General features: G+C 46.2%; 1 long non-coding RNA gene and 1 pseudogene across 1 annotated transcript; one reads left to right on the top strand and one right to left on the bottom strand.

Annotated features, from left to right (window-relative positions):
- Positions 1 to 3662: 3662 nt before the first annotated feature.
- On the bottom strand, positions 3663 to 4267 carry LOC139029081 (uncharacterized). The gene is made up of 3 exons (XR_011481347.1): positions 4248 to 4267; positions 3829 to 3902; positions 3663 to 3712 (listed from the first exon to the last, which is right to left on the bottom strand). It is a non-coding gene; the product is annotated as an uncharacterized lncRNA (long non-coding RNA).
- Positions 4268 to 6937: 2670 nt separating this feature from the next.
- On the top strand, positions 6938 to 20821 carry LOC111977285 (ubiquitin carboxyl-terminal hydrolase isozyme L1-like; annotated as a pseudogene).
- The last annotated feature ends 957 nt before the right edge of the window (positions 20822 to 21778 follow it).

The following is a 21778-nucleotide window of genomic DNA, read 5'->3' on the forward strand; positions in this document are numbered from 1 at the left end:
ATAAACATACAAATGATTCATGCAGTGGATATGAACACGTACTAAATGATTCATCTAGTGGATATGAACAGTACAAAAATTCATCAGTGGATACTAAAACATCTAGTGGACTATGAACAGTATAGTCATATAATAGAACAGTTCATCAGTGGATATGAAAGTACAAAATGATTCATCTAGTGGATATGAACAGTAACAAAAGAATTCCTCCTGTGGATATAAGAACAGTACTAAATGAATGTGATACTAGTCTCTCTCCTCTCTCTCTTCTCTTCTCTCTCTCTTCTCTCTCTCTCTCTCTCTCTCTCTCTCTCTCTCTGCGGCTCTCTCTCTCTCCTCTCTCTCTCTCTCTCTCTCTCTCTCTCTCTCTCTTCTCTCTCTCTCTCTCTGTCTCTCTCTCGTCTCTCTGTCTCTCTCTCTCTCTCCTCTCTCTCTCTCTCTCTCTCTCTCTCTCTCTCTCTCTCTCTCTCGTCTCTCTCGTCTCGTCTTATGTCTCTCTCTCTCTCTCTCTCTCTCGTCTCTCTCTCTCTCCTCTCTCTCTCTCTCTCTCTCTCTCTCTCTCTCTCTCACTAATTGATTATTAATGAACACACATATGATGTTAGTGAGAGTGTGGTGATAGGGGGTGGAGACGTGTTTATTTACAGGGGCCCGAGGAGGTGTGGTAATACGGCCAATAATACCACGGCTAAGGCTGTTTGCTTATGCACGACGCACGCGAGGAGTGCCCGGACACAGCCTTAGCCGTGGTATACTGGCCAATATCCACAAAACCCCCGAGGTGCCTTATTGCTATTATATAAACTTGGTTACCAACCTAATTAGAGCAGTAAACATTCTGTTTTGGTCATATCACGGTGGTATATCGGTCTGATATACCATGGCTTCCAGCCAATCAGAATTCAGGTCCAACCAGCCGAGGTTTAATAAATAAACAATAGATTGTCAACGGGGAACTCGACCATAACAATGGAGAACGGCCAATGGAAACACACAGGGAAAGATCCCCAATTTCTCGTCGCCCCCTCCAGCCTAATTAGCCTTCATTTTAGGCTAAGCTGTTTACATGTGTATTTCACACTATGTTGAGGTAAATCAGATACTAAAGTCTTGTATGGATGTCAACCTCGCAACATCACGTCTGCGCGCCCGTGTGGCGTATCATCATACCAATCAAGCTGCATTACAGTTTAAACAAACGACTTTTGACTGGGACCTACTCACCGATTTCTGCATGCTAGCTACGCTAACCAGGAGTTAGCATTTTATGCAGTCACTTCTAGACTAAACCTGAAAAGTGGGCGCTTTCTAAAAGTTATTGCAGCGAAAACAGCCAAATATATACAAATCTGACTTTAGTAACCGACACAGTGGGCCTGTCACGATAGCATAAATAATTACGGATTTGATGAAATATGCATCTTTGTTAGATCAGACGTGTTAAAATGTGGAGGGCCATCAGCGTTCGTTTTCCCATCCCCCAACAGTCTGCGTTCCGTTAAAAACTCGTTACTGCCATCTGTGGCACAATAACTGGCCTGTTGATTTGAGCCTTAGCTTGTTGGAAAACCACATTATTTACGATACTTTCAGCTGTTGCAGATATACCTCCCCGTAGAGATGGAACCTGACACTATGTATCTTCCCTCTAACTCCTGGCCCAATATGACTAATGCACTTAGCAGAGACTGTAGTCTGTATGGTGTGTTGAGAGAGAGAGAGAGAGAGAGGGAGAGGGAGAGAGGGAGGAAGGGAGGGAGGGAGAGAGGAGAGAGGGGGAGGGAGGGAGGGAGGTAGGGGAGGGAGGGAGGGAGGTAGGGAGGGAGGGGAGGGAGGGAGGGAGGGGAGGGAGGGGAGGGAGGGAAGGGAGGGCATAGGAGGGAGGGAGGGAGGAGGGAGGGAGAAGAGAGAGAGAGAGGGGGAGGAGGGAGGGAGGGAGGGAGGGAGGGAGGGAGGGAGGAGAGAGGAACAGTGGCAATTTTAGTATGTACGAACTGCAACAGTTGTTGGATTGCATGCAGCAAAGCCACTAAAAAAACATTTTTATTATATTTTTTATAGCTAAACAAGTGGGGCTCAAAAACAGAGCTGCCACCTGCTCTGAATGACGGGTCTCCACTGAGATGGACAACATATACTGCTGTGTAATATAACTCACAAAACACGGGTCACCACTGAATGGACCTAACATCATAACTGCTGTGTAAAGAGACTCACAAACACACGGGTCACCACTGAATGGACTAACATCATACTGCGTGTAATATAACTCAAAACATCACGGAGTCACCACTGAATGGACTAACATCATACTGCTGTGTAATATAATCACAAACACAACGGGTCACCACTGAATGGACTCAACATCATACGCTGTGTAATATAACCACAAACCACACGGTCACCACTGAAATAGACTAGCCATCATACTGCTGTGTAATTATAACTCACAAACACACGGATCACCAACTGAATGGACTACATCACTGCTGTGTAAATATAACTCACAAACACACGGGTCGCCACTGAATGGACTAAACATCAATACGCTGTTGTAATATAACACCCCCCCCCCCCCCCCCCCCCCGCCCCCCCCCCCCCCCCCCCCCCCCCCCCCCCCCCCCCCCCCCCCCCTCCCCCCCCCCCCCCCCCCCCCCCCCCCCCCCCCCCCCCCCCCCCCCCCGCCCCCCCCCCCCCCCCCCCCCCCCCCCCCCCCCTCACAACACAACGGATCACAACTGAATGACTAACATCATACTGCTGTGTAATATAACCACAAACAACACGGGTCACCACTGAATGGACTAACATCATACTGCTGTGTATATAAACTCACAACACACCGGGTCAACCACTGAATGGACTAAACATCATAACTGCTGTGTAATATAACTCAACAAACACATCGGGTCACAACTGAATAGACTAAACATCATACTCTGTGTAATATACTCACAAACACAGCGGGTCACCACTGAATAGACAAACATCATACTGCTGTGTAATATAACTTCACAAACCACAACGGATTCACCACTGAGGACTAACATCATACTGCTGTGTAATATAAAGCTCATACTAACACACGGGTCACCACTGATGACTTAACATCAAACTCAGGTGTAATAAACTCACAAACACATCGGGTCACCACTGAATAGACTAACATCATACTGCTGTGTAATATAACTCACTAACAACACGGGTCACCACTGAATGACTTAACATACAATACTGCTTGTGTAATAATAACTCAACAAACACCGGTCACCACTGAATGGACTAACATCAAATACTGCCTGTGTAATATAAACTCACAAACACACGGATCACCAACTGATGGGACTAACATCATACTGCTGTGTAATATAACTCACAAACACACGGATCCACCACTGGAATGGGCTAACATCAATCTGCTGTGTAAATTAACTCACCTAACCACACGGGTCACCACTGAATGGACTAACATGCAACTGCTGTGTAATATAACTCACAAACACACGGGTACCACTGAATGGACGAACATCATACTGCTGTGTAATATAACTCACAACATCACGGGTCACCATGATATGGACTAACATCATACTGCTGTGGTAATATAATCACAAACACACGGGTCACCACTGAACTGGAGCTAACATCATACTGGCTGTGTAAATATAACTCACAAACACACGGGTCACCACTGAATAGACTCAACATCATACTGCCTGTGTAATATAACCTACAAACTACACGGACACCAGCTTGAATGGACTAAATCATACTGCTGTGTAATATAACCCAAAACACACGGATCACCATGAATGACCTAACATCTACTGCTGTGTAATATAACTCACAAACACACGGGTCACCACTGAATGACCTAACATCATACTGCTGTGTAATTATAACTCACACACGATACCAACTGAATAGACTAACATCAACTGCTGTGTAAATATAACTCACAAACAACACGGGTCAACCACTGAATGGACTAACATCGATACTGCTGTGTAATATAACTCACAACACACGGTCAAACCACTGAAAGGACTAACATCATACGCTGTGTAATATAACTCACAAACATCACGACACTCAACTGAATGGGCTAACATCATACTGCTGTGTAATATTTCTCACAAAAACACGGGCACCACTGAATTGGACTAACCATCCATTACTGCTCTGTGTAAATAATCACAAACAACGGATACACTGAATGATAACATCATACTGCTGTGAAATATAACTCACAAACACACGGGTCACCAAACTGAATGATATATACTGCTGTGGTAATATAATACAAACACACAGTACATATCCACTAGATGAATCATTTAGTACTGTTCATATCCACTAGATGAATCATTTTGTACTGTTCATATCCACTAGATGAATCATTTTGTACTGTCAACCAATCCGCACCACTGAGGTGCTGATTGGTTGACGATAGAACAGGTGCTGATTGGTTGACGATAGAGATTCATAGTCATCTCTCTATCAGGTCCGTTATAGTTTCTGTGACAACACGGGCAGCACCACTGAGGGGATCTCCACTGTAAAGTAGGTCGGGTTCCTCTTCACGATTGGCTGATCTGTCCTGATGACCCGGTTGGACATGACTCCAACAGGGTCACCAGGAGGGATCAGCCAATGAAGTTGGAAGTCCCACCCCAGTTGACTACCAGAGGAGGCTGGTGGAAGCAACTATAGGAGGACGGGCTCATTGTAATGGATGGAATGTAAAAAATGGCTCGGTATCAAACATCAAACATATGGAAACCACATGTTTAGACTTTGATGAGGACCTGAAAAGATTTGGGTCCTCAGATCCTTAAAAGGTTCTACAGCTGCACCATCGAGAGCATCCTGACTGGTTGCATCACTGCCTGGTATCATGGCAACTGCAAGGCGTGTTGGGGATGAATCAGAATGAGTTGGGTAACATAGATAAGATGTTTTATTTTCATCATATGCTTGTGAGATACTTGTCATTAAAATCTTTCCCTTTGTCTATAGGGTTGGTAGTTGCAGTTATCCCTTCTCAGCTAGGGCTTAGTCACATTGGGACGCAGAGAGGGGAGAGGTCAGGCTTGTCTTTTACATGTCAATGTATCTGTTAAACCATGTGGTGCTATGTAGAATATCAGAAGGGGAGGAGGACAGAATGGAACATTGGTTTCTTATGGGAATGTGTCTGTAACTATTCCTAAACCATGTGAAGGGATGGCGTTATTAAATGGGGAACCAGTTAGTTATCTCATACAATGTCTGTACGCCAGTCACTCCCTCCTTTTCTCATTGGGGGAAAGAGTATGACTGTGTCAGGAACCATTGTATGTCCCCTCTGAGGTTGCCCTTATCTTTACCTAGTATTTGACCTAAGGGGCTCACTGTCTGATTTTGAGTTTGTCCAGGTTTGGGAGTATCTAGGATTGACAATTGATATATGCCATTGGATGAGGTAATGTTTTCATAGACAGTGAAGTATCAAGGTTGAGATTAGAACCTTGTTTAGGAGAACAAACTGAACGATAATTTATAGCGAATGCTGTATAGCTATGGGATACTCATCTCTAAAGTAAAAGTCTTTCTTTGTGAAGCAGTTCCTATTATCTGTGGTTTGTCATGTCGACTAGGGGGGTGGATCTTTGCTATAAAAGATCCCAGTTGCCATTATGTTAGGCACTCTCAACTTTTCATTAGAGAGACTGAAATGTTGAAAGTCAAATGCTATTGCAAAAGCTTAATGATTATTAAAGATGAAGTTTAAGTATAACTCTGACTGGTGTGTGGTTTACTCTCATCATTTGGTAATACAGGAAATTGCCACGACAGGCGCGACAGAGGGTAGACAGAGGGTAGTGCGTACGGCCCAGTACATCACTGGGGCCAAGCTTCCTGCCATCCAGGACCTCTATACCAGGCGGTGTCAGAGGAAGGCCCTAAAAATTGTCAAAGACTCCAGCCACCCCAGTCATAGACTGTTCTCTCTGCTTCCCCGGCAGATGGTACCGGGGCACCAAGTCTAGGTCCAAGAGGCTTCTAAACAGCTTCTACCCCCATAAGACTCCTGAACATCTAATCAAATGGCTACCCAGACTATTTGCATTTCCGACCCCCTTTTACACCGCTGCTACTCTCTGTTATTATCTATGCATAGTCACCTTAATAACTCTACCTACATGTAAATATTACATCAATTACCTTGACTAACCGGTGCCCCCGCACATTGACTCTGTACCGGTACCCCCTGTATATAGCCTCCACATTGACTCTGTACCGGTACCCCCTGTATATAGCCTCCACATTGACTCTGTACCGGTACCCCGGTTAGGGTCTTGTAATTAAGGTGTTGTATTCGGCGCATGTGACTAATACAATTTGATTGATTTGATTTGTTTGACTCTCTTCCATTAATTCCATTCCACCCGTCCTCCTATAGCTCCCCCACCAGCCTCCTCTGTTGGCTACATTTAAATGGTGGAAGCCCTCAATGGGGCTGCCCAGCTAATACAACCTTTTTCATGCTCTATGGTAAAGAGCAACTACAGAATCAGTTGTCTGCAGTCAAAAACATCATGACTTTCGATCACATGATTTTTTATCAAGTTCAGCGAACGGCTGTGTTCGAGAGGATCAAAAAACGCTATGTGTCATGGGTACATTGTGACTGACTGATCTACAAATAATGAGTCATCATTTTATGATGTAAGGTGATTTGTAGATCAGTCAGTCGACAGTCGTGTTGATCCTCTCGAACACGGCCATCGTGTAGGCACAAGTCGGGTCCATTTCTATCCCCCCTAACGCAACATACGAAAGACTTGACCATCTGACAAAAGTGATCTGCTCGAACGCGCCCATCACCCACCAGACTCTCCGCTGCGTTACTGAAGCGTCCACTGTTGTGTCGCTCTTGGACCAGTCCACCTTCTAGACTGTTCGTTAAAACTAACTACACAGAACACCTCACACACACCTCTCTCTCTCTCACTCCACCTCCAATACTTCACTGTAATATCTATTGTCTTGTTTACAAACGAGGCGAGGCTACGGGAGGATCTATTGGCTTTTTCTCCGGTTCTCGTCCACCCCCCGCCGAACGGCACAATGGAATATGACTGGCAGCATATGAAGCGGGTGGACGGTCGCGGTGTGATCATATCGCCCCAAAACAGCAGCTGGTTGCAGCAGAGCAGAGTTTGACAACAGACCGACATACGGGACCGAACCTTACCGAACAGGATGGAGTGGCAACCAATGGAGATCAACCCGGAGGTAGAGAATCATCATCATGAATATGTTGTTTTAATACGTCTGTCAAAAAGACTGAGACTTAAAATTAACGCACCTGCTCGGTTCTAACGGTCTCTCGTTGTCTGTCTAAATGATGTCTCCTCCCTCTCTCTTTGTGTCTGTGTTTCAGATGCTGAACAAGGTGTGTATTTAATATCGCTGAGTCATAACCGATATGATGACAGGTGTGTGTGTATGTGACGTTACAACCAGACAGCAGGACGTTGTAACCAACAGGTGGGTTGTTATGGACCTGGCTCGGTCTGGAGTTAAGAGATGGACGTTATGATCAGATTATCATCTGAACTGCAGCGCCGACAGAGGTACACAAGATTAAACTGCCGTTAGAACATAGCCTAGCCCTAGTAGACTACCGTCCGTCTCCCCGGTAGCATCTCTGCCACGCTGCGCCTGGTGCCCCACCCGGTGTCTAGGATACAGGGTGTGGTCTGATTGAAGGATGGAGAGAGAGACTAAAGATCAACTTGTCGCTGGGTCTGATTTGAATCGCTATTCATTTGGGAGAGGCAGACGTGCGGTATTAATGTACTGATAAAGACGTTAGAACAGCGAAGATTTGCGTAGTGATTATAATATTATTGATGTACGAGGCCTGTTCTGCCGAGTCATCATGGACATTTAGTGTCCATTACCATGGAGCATTTAAAGTCGGGCTTAACAAACCATCTCCGAGTTCTACCTTTTCTTCTGACAGACATTTAACTGCTCTGTAAATCACATGTTATTGGTCACATTTTAGCAGATGTTATTGGTCACATGGTTAGCAGATGTTATTGGTCACATGGTTAGCAGATGTTATTGCGGTGAAGTGAAATGCTTGTGTTCCTAGCTCCAACAGTGCAGAAGTATCTAACAATTCACCCATCTAAAAGTTAAAAAAATGGAATAAAGAAATTAAGAAAACAATATTAGGAAGAGCAATGTCGGGTGGTATTGACTAAAATACAGTAGAGTAGAATACAGTATATACATATGAGATGAGTACAGCAGTAGGTAAACATTATTAAAGTGACCAGTGATTCCATGTCTATGTATAGAGGGCAGCAGCCTCTAAGGTGCAGGGTTGAGTAATCGGGTGGTAGCCGGCTAGTGATGGCTGTTTAACAGTCTGATGGCCTTGAGATAGAAGCTGTTTTTCAGTCTCTCGGTCCCTGCTTTGATGCACCTGAACTGACCTCGCCTTCTGGATGATAGCGGGGTGAACAGGCAGTGGCTTGGGTGGTTGTTGTCCTTGATGATCTTTATGGCCTTCCTGTGACATCGGGTGGTGTAGGTGTCCTGAAGGGCAGGTAGTTTTCCCGTGGTGATGCGTTGGGCAGACCACACCACCCTCTGGAGAGCCCTGCAGTTGCTGTACCAGGTGGTGATACAGCCCGACAGGATGCTCTCAATTGTGCATCTGTAAAAGTTTTAGGGGGCCAAGCCAAATTTCTTCAGCCTCCTGAGGTTGAAGAGGCTCTGTTGCGCCTTCGTCGCCACACTATCTGTGAGGGTGGACCATTTCAGATTGTCAGTAATGTGTTCGCAGAGGAACTTGACGCTTTAGGCCTATATTCTACTGTATATAGACAGAGTATAGTGTTGTCATTGACTGGGTGAGTTCCAGACACACTGTTCTAGATGTTCTTGTTGGTCTAATCTGGCATGTTGAGCTCTGCATTCAGGCAACAGGTCTCTTTTATCTTTCACAGTTTGTTTCACGTTCACGTTTTTCTCTTTGCATTCTTTCTTTCTTTCTACTATCTATCAGTATATTGTTTTGTCATTGTGTTGTATCATTTCTAATCTGATGTGTGTCTGTTGCTAATCTGGCATGTTGAGCTCTGGTTGGTCTAATCTGGCATGTTGAGCTCTGGTTGTCTAATCTGGCATGTTGAGCTCTGTTGGTCTAATCTGCATGTTGAGCTCTGTTGGTCTAATCTGGCATGTTGAGCTCTGGTTGGTCTATCTGGCGTTTGAATCTGGCTTGGTCTAATCTGGCGTGTTAGCTCTGGTGGTCTAATCTGGCGTGTTGAGCTCTGGTTGGTCTAATCTGGCTGTTTGAGCTCTGGTTGGTCTAATCTGATTGTTGAGCTCTGGTTGGTCTAATCTGGCATGTTGTGTTCTGGTTGGTCTAATCTGGCATGTTGAGCTCTGGTTGTCTAATCTGGCATGTTGTGCTCTGGTTGGTCTAATCTGCATGTTGAGCTCTGGTTGGTCTAATCTGGTTGAGCTCTGGTTGGTCTAATCTGGCATGTGAGCTTGTCTTCTGGTTGTCTAATCTGGCATGTTGAGCTCTGGTTGGTCTAATCTGGCATGTTTGAGCTCTGTTCGTGTCTATCTGGCTGTTGAGCTCTGTGTGGTTCTATCTGGCATGTTGAGCTCTGGTTGGTCTCATCTGGCATGTTGCTCTGGTTGGTCTAATCTGGCATGTTGACTCTGGTTGGTCTAATCTGCATGTTGCTGTTCTGGTTGTCTAATCTGGCATGTTGAGCTCTGGTTGGTCTAATCTGGCATGTTTGCTCTGGTTGGTCTAATCTGGCAGTTGAGCTCTGGTTGGTCTAATCTGGCATGTTGAGCTCTGGTTGGTCTAATCTGGCATGTTGAGCTCTGGTTGGTCTAATCTGGCTGTTGATCTCTGGTTGTCTAATCTGCTGTAGCTCTGGTTGGTCTATCTGCGATGTTGAGCTCTGGTTGGTCTACATCTGGCATGTTGAGCTCTGGTTGTCTCATCTGGCATGTTGAGCTCTGGTTGGTCTATCTGCATGTTGACTCTGGTTGTCATGTTGATGCTCTGGTTGGTCTAATCTGGCATGTTGAGCTCTGGTTGGTCTAATCTGGCATGTTGAGCTCTGGTTGGTCTATCTGCATGTTGAGCTCTGGTTGGTCTCATCTGGCATGTTGAGCTCTGGTTGGTCTCATCTGGCATGTTGAGCTCTGGTTGGTCTATCTGGCATGTTGAGCTCTGGTTGGTCTTCATCTGGCATGTTAACGTGGTCTGGTTGTCTCATCTGGCATGTTGAACTGTGTTCTGGTTGGGCTCATCTGCGTGTTGAGCTCGTGTCTGGTTGGTCTCATCTGGCGTGTGGAACTGTGTCTGGTGGTCTAATCGTAGCATGTTGAACTGTGTTCTGGTTGTCTGCAGAGACTGAAGGAAATCTTCTGTAATGTTCTGTTTGACTGCGCTGTTGTTGCAGTGCTCAGTGGGCTGGGTGTGGGTAGCTGGCGCTTCGTGATGTGTTGGGGCTGGAGGATGAGGGAGTGTCTTCAGTCCTTCTCCCAGCTGCGCCCTCATGCTGCTCTTCCCCCTGACACAACATGGTAACGTTGATCTAGCAATATCTTCATTGATGCGTTGGAGTTTTGTCGTGCAGTGATGTGGAGCGGTATTTCCCAAACTCTGTTCTGCGGTCTCCAGGTGACGCACATTTGAGTTTTGTTTCTCTGGTAGCTTGAGTTGATTATTTGAATCCGCTGTGAGTACTAGGGCAAAACCCAAAATGTGCTGCCCTTGGGTCCCAGGCTGCTACACCTCACCCTGGGGTCCCGGACGCCAAACCTCACCCTTGGGTCCCGGGACGCCAAACCTCACCTTGGGGTCCCGGGAGCCAAACCTCACCCTTGGGGTCCCGGGACGCCAAACCTCACCCTTGGGTCCCGGGACGCCAAACCTCACCCTTGGGGTCCCGACGCCAAACTCACCTTGGGTCCCGGAGCAAACCTCACCCTTGGGGTCCCGGGACGCCAAACCTCACCCTTGGGTCCCGGACGGCCAAACCTCACCCTTGGGGTCCCGGACGCCAAACCTCACCCTTGGGTCCCGGGACGCAAACTCACCCTTGGGGTCCCGGGACGCAAACCTCACCCTTGGGTCCCGGACGCACACCTCACCCTTGGGTCCCGGGACCAACCCACCCTTGGTCCGGACGCCACACCTCACCCTTGGGGTCCCGGACGCTAAACCTCACCCTTGGGGTCCCGGGATGCTAAACCTCACCCATGGGTCCCGGTGCTAAACCTCACCATGGGTCCAGGACCGAGTTTGAGAGACTCTGATGTAGCATGAGGTGATGATAACGGCGTGTGTTCAGCACGAGTCGTTCCGGCAGCAGCAGGCTGGAAGGTGTCGGGGGAAACCGACCTCTACTTCCTGAAACAGACGGTGGTCAACTCCTGTGGCACCGTGGCTCTGCTGCACGCAGTCGCCAACAACCCCACCCACATAGAGTATGGTGAGTAGAATCTGCCCTGCATGGAGCCAAGATGGAGGGGGGATGTCGAATACCCATACTTGCGTTCAGAAAGTGGGCTGATTCAGACACGACCAGTGTGTATTTTAGTTAGTAGGGAAGCCGGCTACAGACCAGTGTGTAGTTTTAGTTAGTAGTAGGGAAGCAGAGTCAGACCAGTGTGTAGTTTTAGTTAGTAGTAGGGAAGCCAGATTCAGACCAGTGTGTAGTTTTAGTTAGTAGTAGGGAAGCCAGGTTCAGACCAGTGTGTAGTTTTAGTTAGTAGCAGGGAAGCCAGATTCAGACCAGTGTGTAGTTTTAGTTAGTAGCAGGGAAGCCAGATTCAGACCAGTGTGTAGTTTTAGTTAGTAGTAGGGAAGCCAGATTCAGACCAGTGTATAGTTTTATTAGTAGCAGGGAAGCCAGATTCAGACCAGTGTGTAGTTAGTAGCAGGGAAGCCAGATTCAGACCAGTGTGTAGTTTTAGGTAGAGCAGGGAAGCCAGATTCAGACCAGTGTGTAACAGCGCTGTCTCTGTGCCAGATGGTGACTCTGCTCTGAAGAAGTTTCTAGATGAGACTGCTAACATGACCCCCGCCCAGCGAGCCACACACCTGGAGAACAACCAGGTAACACACACACACACCTGGAGAACAACCATAACACACACACACACACATTCACAGTGATACACGCACACACAGTAATACACTCATGCACACACCACCTTGGTTATGTCCCAATTACCGCCCCTTCCTCCCAAAGTGTGTACTTGTTCTACGGTATGAAATTCCTCGCGTAGGACTATGGTGGAAACGTCCTCTAGCCAAGCTCCTCCACTAATCCTAGATCTGTCGTGAACGAGTCCATACTTCAGGAGAAGTATATTATTGGGGGACACCTCACGTCTAGCCTCGTGGCGAACCAGGCTTCTGTAAAACTGGATGCCTAGGAAGATCCATGTCAGAAATACGCTAAAGAGCGTTGGAACCCGGTGTAAATCAGCCACGCCTCCCAACACGTCAAACCAATCAAATACGTTGTTTTGGCGGAGCTCCAAAGGTGCTCACCAGGTTAGTGCCGTAGAGGAACCATGACGACTAGCATGTCAACAGGCACTGGGACTAAACATTTAGAACAGCTACCGTGACGACTAACATGTCAACAGGCACTGGGGACTAAACGTTTAGAACAGCTACCGTGACGACTAACATGTCAACAGGCACTGGGGACTAAACATTTAGAACAGCTACCGTGACGACCAACATGTCAACAGGCACTGGGACTAAACATTTAGAACAGCTACCGTGACGACCAACATGTCAACAGGCACTGGGACTAAACATTTAGAACAGCTACCGTGACGACTAACATGTCAACAGGCACTGGGGACTAAACATTTAGAATGTTCACAGCTACCGTGACGACTAGCATGTCAACAGCACTGGGGACTAAACATTTAGAACAGCTACCGTGACGACTAACATGTCAACAGGCACTGGACTAAACATTTAGAACAGCTACCGTGACGACTAACATGTCACAGGCACTGGGACTAAACATTTAGAACAGCTACCGTGACGACTAACATGTCAACAGGCACTGGGGACTAAACATTTAGAACAGCTACCGTGACGACTAACATGTCAACAGGCACTGGGGACTAAACGTTTAAACAGCTACGTGACGACTACATGTCAACAGGCACTGGGGACTAAACATTTAGAATGTTCACAGCTACCGTGACGACTAGCATGTCAACAGGCACTGGGACTAAACATTTAGAACAGCTACCGTGACGACTAACATGTCAACAGGTTGGCCTACACATATAACCCATGTTGGCGCTGTAGTGTAGGTTGGCCGCCACATATAACCCATGTTGGCCTGTAGTGTAGTTAGGCCTACACATTAACCCATGGAATATAGGATATACCCTGAGTCTCTTGGGATATTCAATGGACCTCTCTACATCTGCAAACAGGCTTTCACAGCTTTCCATATCTGAAGACAGAAAACAGCACAAAGAGTCAGGCTGCCCATGATGTTTATTCTCTGTCCTCAAAGTTTCCCCTCAATGAAAAGATTCCCCAGTTCCATAATTCCTCCCGCAATATGATACCTGTCCGGTAGGCCGGCGACTCTCTCTCCGGTCCGGTACGCCCGGCGCTCTCTCTCCGGTCCGGTAGCCGGCGCTCTCTCTCCGCGTCCGGTAGCCGGCGCTCTCTCTCCGGTCCGGTAGCCGGCGCTCTCTCTCCGGTCCGGTAGCCGGCGCTCTCTCTTCCGGTCCGGTAGCCGGCGCTCTCTCTCCGGTCCGGTAGCCGGCGCTCCTCTCCCGTCCGGTAGCCGGCGCTCTCTCTCCGGTCCGGTAGCCGCGCTCTCTCTCCGGTCCGGTAGCCGGCGCTCTCTCTCCGGTCCGGTAGCCGGCGCTCTCTCTCCGGTCCGTAGCCGGCGCTCTCTCTCCGGTCGTACCGGCCTCTCTCTCCGGTCCGGTAGCCGGCGCTCTCTCTCCGGTCCGGTAGCCGGCGCTCTCTCTCCGGTCCGGTAGCCGGCGCTCTCTCTCCGGTCCGGTCTGGTAGCCTCTCCCTTTACTGACAGCTGGAGTTGCCTGTTCACCCTCGTCCATGGCTGTTATCTACAAATGCATTTGGAGACTTTAAAAAACAATTATGGACATATCTGATACTGGCAGAAAGCTTAAATTATTGTTAATCTAACTGCACTGTCCAATTTACAGTAGCTACTACAGTGAAAGAATACCATGCTATTGTTTGAGGAGAGGGCACAGTTACGAACTTCAAAATGTATTAATAAGCCAATTAGGCACTTTTGGTCAGTCTTGATACAACATTTTAACAGAAATTCAATGGGTCATTGGATCAGTCTAACACTTTGCTCATACACTGCTGCCATTTAGTGGCCAAATTATAAATTGCGCCTGGGCTGGAATAATGCATTATGGCCTTTTCTCTTGCATTTCAAAGATGATGGTACAAAACAAATGTTTTTTTTCCTTTAGATCTGATAAAAGATAATTCATTGTTATATTCTCCTACATTCATTTCACATTTCTACAAACTACCAAGTGTTTCCTTTCAAATGGTACCAAGAATATGCATATCCTTACTTCAGGGCCTGAGCTACAGGCCTGAGCTACTTCAGGGCCTGAGATACAGGCAGTTAGATTTGGGTAATTTTAGGCAAAAATTGAAAAGGGTCAGATCCTTAAAAGCTTTTTAAGCATCGACCTTTTTACTGAGTTTGACCGCCAAGACAAGGCATCTCATGGCGATATGAAAACTTAAAGTCACGGTGTAATTCTGTTGCTGAAGTTACGGGTTGGCGGTTTATTTTGGAGACGTGGTTTTCAATCTTGCCGCTGGAACATTCAAACCGGTTTTGTAAGTCGAACTCACGTCAGACATGACGCTGCAGTTGTCGTCTTGGCCACTAGAGGACAGCAGAGAGCTGCTGGGGTTCTGAAGATGCATGGCTTCACAGATCAATACGGTGTTGTAACGTATAGGAATACATGTTTATATTTACATTATATAGGGTAATATGTGTAGATATATACATGTTTATATTTACATTATATAGGGTAATATGTGTAGATATATACATGTTTATATTTACATTATATAGGGTAATATGTGTAGATATGTATATATGTATATATGTATATATGTATATGTGTTTAATGTGTAGATATGTATGTTAATGTGTAGATATATACATGTTTAATGTGTAGATATGTATGTTAATGTGTAGATATATACATGTTTAATTTGTAGATATGTATGTTTAGTGTTAGTGTAGATATATTTATGAATATGCTTTAATGTTCACTGAGTGGACAAAACATTAAGGATAGCTCAATCAAGTGAACGCCATGATCCCTTATTGATGTCACCTGTTAAATCCACTCAGTGTAGAGGAAGGGGAGGAGACGGGTTAATGAAGGATCTTTAAGCCTTGGGACAATTGAGACATGGATTGTGCATGAGGGTGTATGGGCAAAACCAAATATTTAAGTGCCTTTGAACGGGGTATGGTAGTAGATGCCAGGTAGAGTCCCCGTGGAACACGATTGACTCCTTGTAGAGGCCCCGTGGAACACGATTGACTCCTTGTAGAGGCCCCGTGGAACACGATTGACTCCTTGTAGAGGCCCCGTGGAACACGATTGACTCTTGTAGAGGCCTGACAGTTGAAGCTGTTTCTGAGGGCAGAAGGGGTTCTTAAAACGTAGTATATTCGGTGTATCGGAGGAGGTATTTGTCTAAATGTTTCATAATATCGTATGTTTAGATGTGTATACCTGTGTAGATACCTGTTGCCTGTATATGTCTACATCAGGATTCAGACCCTTTGACTTTTTCACATTTTTGTTACGTTAGTCTTTATTTAAAATTGATTAAATAGTTTTTTCCCCTCAATCTACACAATCCCCCATATGACAAAGCATAAAAGTTTAGACTTTTTGCTAATTTAGAAAAAATTAACTAAATCACATTCCATAAGTATTCAGACCCTTTACTCAGTACTTTGTTGAAGACCTTTGGCAGCGATTACAGCCTCGTGTCTTTTTGGGTATGACGCTACAGCTTGGCACACCTGTATTTGGGGAGTTTCTCCCATTCTTCTCAAGACCCTCTCTCTGTCAGGTTGGATGGAGAGTCGTCACTGCACAGCTATTTTCAGGTCTCTCCAGGATGTTCGATCGGGTTCAAGTCCGGGCTCTGCTGTGGCCACTCAAGGACATTCAGAGACTTGTCCGAAAGCCACTCGGTTGTCTTGGCTGTGTGCTTATTGATTGTCCAGTTGGAAGTTGAACCTTCCCCCAGTCTGGGTCTGAGGGCTCTGGAGCAGGTTTTCATCAAGGATCTCTCTGTATTTTACTCTGTTCATCTTTGCCTCGATCCTGACTAGTCTCCCAGTCCTGCCGCTGAAAAACATCCCTACAGCATGAGGCTCCACCACCATGCTTCACTTTAGGGATGGTGCCAGGTTTCCTCGAGACTGGATGCTTGGCATTCAGGCCAGAGAGATCTTGTTTCTCAATGGTCTGAGTCCTTTAGGTGCCTTTAGGCAAATCCAAGCAGGCTGTCATGTGCCTTTTTACTGAGATGGCTCCTCTGGCCACCTACCAGAAAGGTCTGATTGGTGGAGAGCTTCCCCTCGTGGACTTCCTACCATAAAGGCCTGATTGGTGGAGAGGTTCCCTCTGGGACTTACCATAAAGGCCTGATGTGGAAGGTTCCCTCTAGGCCCTCTACATAAAGCCTGATGACGTGAGAGGTCCCTCTGGCTCACCATCTACGACCTACATAGGCCTCGATGGTGGAGAGGCTTCCTCTGGCCACTCCTACGATAAGGTCTAGCATTACGGCTGATTGGCGGAGTGCTGCAGAGGTGTTGTCCTTCTGGAAAGTTCTCCCATCTCCACAGAGGAACTCTGGCTCTGTTGTGACCATCAGTTCTTGTCACCTCCCTGACCAAGGCCCTTCTCCCCAATTGCTCAGTTTGCGGCGCGCCAGCTCTTAGGAAGAGTCTTGGTGGTTCCAAACTTCTTCCATTTAAGAATGGAGGCCAAGTTGGTCTTGGGACCTTCAATGCTGCAGAAATGTTTTGGTACCCTTTCCCCAGATCTGTGCCTCGACACAATCCTGTCTCGGAGCCTACGGACAATTCCTTCCACTCATGGCTTGGTTTTTGCTTTGACACCGTCGGGGCGAGGTAGCCTCGTGGTTAGAGCGTTGGGCCAGTATCCGAAAGGTTGTAGATCGAATCTGAGCTGACAGGTAAAATCTGTCGTTCTGCCCCTGAACAAGGCAGTTAACTGTTCCCCGGTAGGCGGTCATTGATAATAAGAATTGTTTTCTAAACCGACTTGTCTAAATATAAACTCTGGGACCTGGGCAGGTGTGTGCCTTTCCAGCGCCTGTCAAATGAATTGACCACAGGTGACTCCAAGTTTGTAGAAATATTTTAAGGATCAATGGAAACCGAATACACCTGAGCTGCATTTCGAGTCTCCTGGCAAGGGTCTGAATACTGATGTAAATAAGGTATTATATTATTTTGGGAAATTAGCAAAAATGTCTAACCTGTTTTCGCTTTGTCAATATGGGGTATTGTGATGTCAATATGGGGTATTGTGTGTTAGATTGATGAAGGGAAAAAACGATTTAATCCATTTTAGAAAAGGCTGTATGTAAACAAGTGTGGAAAAGTCCAGGGGTCTGAATACTTTCCTAATGCCCTTATGTTTAATGTAGATACCTGTATGTCTTCATATTTGTTAAAGTGTATATATTGCTGGTCTCTTGCAGGCCATCAGAGAGGCTCATGATGAGGTGGCAGCCAGGGCAGCTGCAGTGGGTGAGAAACACACAATGCAAAATAGGACTACCTCAGATGTTTTATGTATCATGTCATCTTTTATACTCTCCTCCCCTCTCTCTAACCTCTCTTTTCTCCCACCCACTCTTTCTGTCTTTCAGGTGGAGGCAGATAACGTGAGCTCCATTTTATCACCTTCGTCAATGTGAAAGGACAGCTTTATGAGCTGGGTGAGTGTGTTGGCTGAGTCCCAGTGTTCCCGGCCCCCGTCTCCCCAGTGTCTCCCGGCCCCCGTCTCCCCAGGTGTGTATTTACACACGGTCTCTCGTGATTTTGTTGTTTAGATGGTAGGATGGAGGGACCGGTCAACCATGGAACCACCAAGGGACTCCTTCATCAAGGTACGTTCCTCTTCCATCGTCTAATCCCAGCCCACGTATCAAACCTTCCTTCGTCTAATCCCAGCCAGTATCAACCTTCCTTCGTCTAATCCAGCCACGTATCAACTTCCTCGTAATCCAGCCAGTATCAAACCTTCCGTCTAATCCCAGCCCACGTATCAAACCTTCCTTCGTCTAATCCAGCCCACGTATCAAACCTTCCTTCGTCTAATCCAGCCCACGTATCAAACTTCCTTCGTCTAATCCCAGCCCACGTATCAACCTTCCTTCGTCTAATCCCACCACGTATCAAACCTTCCTTCGTCTAATCCAGCCCACGTATCAAACCTTCCTTCGTCTAATCCCAGCCCACGTATCAAACCTTCCTTCGTCTAATCCAGCCCACGTATCAAACCTTCCTTCGTCTTATCCCAGCCCACGTATCAAACCTTCTCGTCATCCCAGCCCACGTATCAAACCTTCCTTCGTCTATCCGCCCACTATCAAACCTTCTTCGCTAATCCAGCCACGTTCAACTCCTTCGTCTAATCCAGCCCACGTATCAAACTTAAAGCAGTTTTATACCTACGAACCCTACAGAGCACGGTGTCGTTTTTCTCACAAAGGTGCGGCTCCTTGTAGTGCGCTCCGACGTTCAACTACTCCCGTGCCTCAAGACTGGAAGCGCCGGTCGTCCCTTCCATCGTTGTGGGGACAGCGAGGAGGAGGCTGAGCGCTGATTGGGTCCTTGATCTCATCTATAGACTAGGCATGACCGGGTCCTATTTTGAACAATGTAATCTTAACAAATGTTCAAACAATAAAAACAAACAACATTGTAACTAGAATCCTCCCAGAAATGTGTTTGTTTAGAGGTTCAACTAGGGATCCAGGCTATTGGTAAAACAGCTGCGATGTGTTTGTTTAGAGGTTCAACAGGATTCCAGGCTATTGGTAAACCAGCGGCGATGTGTTTGTTTAGAGGTTCAACTAGGATTCCAGGCTATTGGTAAAACCAGCGCGATGTGTTTGTTTAGAGGTTCAACTAGGATTCCAGGCTATTGGTAACAGCTGCGATGTGTTTTGTTTAGAGGTTCAACTAGGGATCCAGGCTATTGGTAAAACCGAGCTGGCGATGTGTTTATGTTTTAGAGGTTCAACTAGTGATTCCAGGCTATTGGGTAAACCAGCGGCGGATGTGTTTTGTTTAGAGGTTCAACTAGGGATGCCAGGCTATTGTAACCACGGCGATGTGTTTGTTTAGAGGTTCAACTAGTGATTCCAGGCTATTGGTAAAACCAGGGCGATGTTTTTTGTTTAGAGTTCAAACTTAGTGATTCCAGGCTATTGGTAAACCAGCCGGCGATGTGTTTTGTTTAGAGGTTCAACTAGTGATTCCAGGCTATTGGTAAAACCAGCTGCGATGTGTTTTGTTTAAGAGGTTCACTAGGGATTCCAGGCTATTGGTAAAACCAGCGGCGATGTGTTTTGTTTAGAGGTTCAACTAGTGATTCCAGCTATTGTAAAACCAGCTGCGATGTGTTTTGTTTAGAGGTTCAACTAGGATTCCAGCTATTTGGTAAACCAGCGGCGATGTGTTTTGTTTAGAGGGTTCAACTAGGGATTCCAGGCTATTGGTAAAACCAGCTGTGATTGTTTTGTTTTAGAGGTTCAACTCAGGGATCCAGGCTATTTGGTAAAACCAGCTGCGATGTGCTTTCTCTGCGACCATGACTTCCTATTGCTGATATGGGAGTGAATACATTCAAGCTGTATGTTAAATGGGGTCATGTTGTAGTTACAATGGCATGTAGAACCATATTACCAGGGCTTATTATTTATGAATCTGATTATTTCACATAGAGGTGTGGGACCTAAAAGGCTAGCTAGCTTTCTGTGTTTTAGCCAACTTGGAGATGTGGGAACCTAAAAGGCTAGCTAGCAGGCCTGTAGAGCTATGCAGGTGAAGCCTGTAGAAAGCGTCATGTGGAGAGGATGTGTACATTGGGAAGACGTCACCCTGAGACATCAGAACATAATGTTGAGCCTGGCCAACATCTAAACCATGTAGAATGGAGTATAGAGACATTCTATCTGCCAGACGTCTTGCCAATGAGCTAACTGCATTTTCCCAGTGTATCCTGTTTACTTGACCAGAGGTTTGTGTGCTAGCTGGGCTGATCGTCTAGCGTTTCGTACACCCGCAACATCTGCTAAATATTGATTAATTTAGCTCCAACGCTCCAGAGCCACAGTTAGTGCTTTCATATTCTCTCTCCTCTCTTTTCCCCAGGATGCAGTTAGTGCTTTCATATTCTCTCTCCTCTCTTTCTCCCCAGGATGCAGTTAGTGCTTTCATATTCTCTCTCCTCTCTTTCTCCCCAGGATGCAGCCAGGGTGTGTCGGGGTTTTGTGGAGAGAGCAGAGGGAGAGGTCCGCTTCTCCGCTGTGGCCCTCTGTCATACCTAGAGACCCTGGACACACACACACACACACACACACACACACTGGTGAACCACGGTACACACACACCCGGTATGCACTGGAAACATAGTTTGCACTCTCCCCACACACACACATGCGTAGAAAGTAGTTTGCACAAGCCTGGTGTGTGTCACGTTGATGTCACTACTGCTGTACTTTCTGTCTGCTGTTTTATTTCTGAGRCGGATCACCACTGAGAAAGTAGTGCACTACATGGGGGATAGGGAGCCGTTTGATCTGCAGCCTGTGAGGTGTCGGATTTTAAGGCTTCCTGTTTCTGCTGCCTGACTCCTCAGCTCTGCTCTGTTTCTAACAGCTGTTACAACGTCAGACTACAATGTTAGGATGACGTTGTCAGGATGACACTGCAGCAATGTTGTCTGTGCTTTGCCTTTCTGCATCTTCCTGTGCTGCTGACTGCCAATAAACAACCAAACTACACAAGTCTCCGCTCCTCTCTGTAATCTCATTACTGTAACTGAGGAGCTTTTCAGAGGGCTATTTTACTTGAGTAAAATGTTAATGTAATTTCTACTTTAGTAGGATATTTCAGTCTTCTTTTCATCCCGATTATTTGTAAACATGTTTGATTTTACTTAAGTAGTATCCGTACTTTATATTTTTGACAACTTTTACTTCACTACGTTCCTAAAACTAAAGAATGTACTTTTACTCCATACATTACACCTGACACCAAATTCATTCAAAGTAACGAGCACTTATCAGGACAGACAAACGGTCCAATTCACTTGTCAAGAGAACATCCCTGGTCATCCTTACATTAAAACAAGAAAATGGTGCCATCTGCTTTGCTAATAAAAGGAATTTGAATTATTTATACTTTATAACTTAAGTATATTTGAGCATTACATAATTTTACTCAAGTTGTATTTTTACTTGGTGACTTTCACTTTTAAATAATTTTCTATTACGGTATCTTTACTTTTACTCAAGTATGACAAATGGGTAATCTGTGCTGCAACGACAAGTTTTGAGACGGTGATCAGCAATAGCCAATGAGAGCTCTTACGTTATTGCAGA

This window comes from Salvelinus sp. IW2-2015, linkage group LG17, assembly GCF_002910315.2.
Source record: "Salvelinus sp. IW2-2015 linkage group LG17, ASM291031v2, whole genome shotgun sequence".
Lineage (NCBI taxonomy): Eukaryota > Metazoa > Chordata > Actinopteri > Salmoniformes > Salmonidae > Salvelinus > Salvelinus sp. IW2-2015.